The following is a 1079-nucleotide window of genomic DNA, read 5'->3' as shown; positions in this document are numbered from 1 at the left end:
TCTGTTTGCCTGTTACCTTCCTGTACATAGATTCCAGCATACAGATAGAACACAGTCTGTTTGCCTGTTACCTTCCTGTACATAGGTTCCAGCATACAGACAGAACACACTCTGTTTGCCTGTTACCCTTTCACAGATATTTGTGTCACTTTCACCTTTTGGATATTATGAATATCAGTGCTTCTATGAAGCATTTGTGTATAAGAAACTGTTTATTCTTCTAAAGAATTTGAGTCTCTTAATATGCTTAAATCAATACATAAAAATATAGTGTACATATTACGAGGTGTCATAATTCTGTGATGAATGTATGTCATTTGAATTTTGGTCAGTCACCTTAGAGCAGGATTCCTGGGTAATGGTGATTCTATGTTTAACTATTTCAGGAACTGGGAGACTACTTCCATGGTAACTTAGCAGTTAACATTCTTCTACCCTCGATAACATTTCCTGATTACTCTAGAGAGCACCAGTCCAGTGTGTAATGGCTTCTTACAGTGATTTTTGATTTGGGTTTTCTAATGACCTGGTGGTGTGAGCATCTTTTTATGCATCTGCTAGTCATGGGGAGCTGTCTGTTTGTACTCTTTGGCCTTTTAAAAATTAGGTTGTCTTTTGTTGCTGAAGTCTTTAAATATCTTGGATACTGAGCAGATACACACTCTGTAAATATTTTATTCTATTAGTTATCTGAGTTTTTTGGTAACTTCCTTTTATTTTAATTTAATGTTTTAGAATTTTTTATTTTTAGATATGTATATCTGTGTATGGGTTTGTGCATCTGAGTGCTGTGCTCAGAGAGGCCAGAAAAGGGCATCAGATCCTCCAGAGCTGGAGTTACAGGAGGTTATGAGTACCCTGAAGTAGGTGCTGGGAACTGAACTTAGATCCTAGAAGAGCAGTATACATGTTCTTAATTGCAGAGTCATCTCTCTCTCTCTCTCTCTCTCTCTCTCTCTCTCTCTCTCTCTCTCTCTCTCTCTCTCTCTCTCTCTCTTTCAAGACAGGATTTCTCTGTGGTACAGTCCTGACTGTCCTGGATCTCACTCTATAGATCAGGCTGACCTCGAACTCACAGA

At 38.4% G+C, this 1079-nt stretch overlaps 1 protein-coding gene across 3 annotated transcripts in view; it reads left to right on the top strand.

Moving 5' to 3' along the window:
* Positions 1 to 1079, top strand: part of Tmem245 (transmembrane protein 245) — a 76334-nt gene that overhangs the window by 13641 nt on the left and 61614 nt on the right. The window lies entirely within an intron of this gene.

The sequence above is a fragment of the Microtus ochrogaster genome, linkage group LG5, assembly GCF_000317375.1.
Source record: "Microtus ochrogaster isolate Prairie Vole_2 linkage group LG5, MicOch1.0, whole genome shotgun sequence".
NCBI classification, from domain to species: domain Eukaryota; kingdom Metazoa; phylum Chordata; class Mammalia; order Rodentia; family Cricetidae; genus Microtus; species Microtus ochrogaster.
This window is presented reverse-complemented; position numbering and strand designations above follow the sequence as displayed.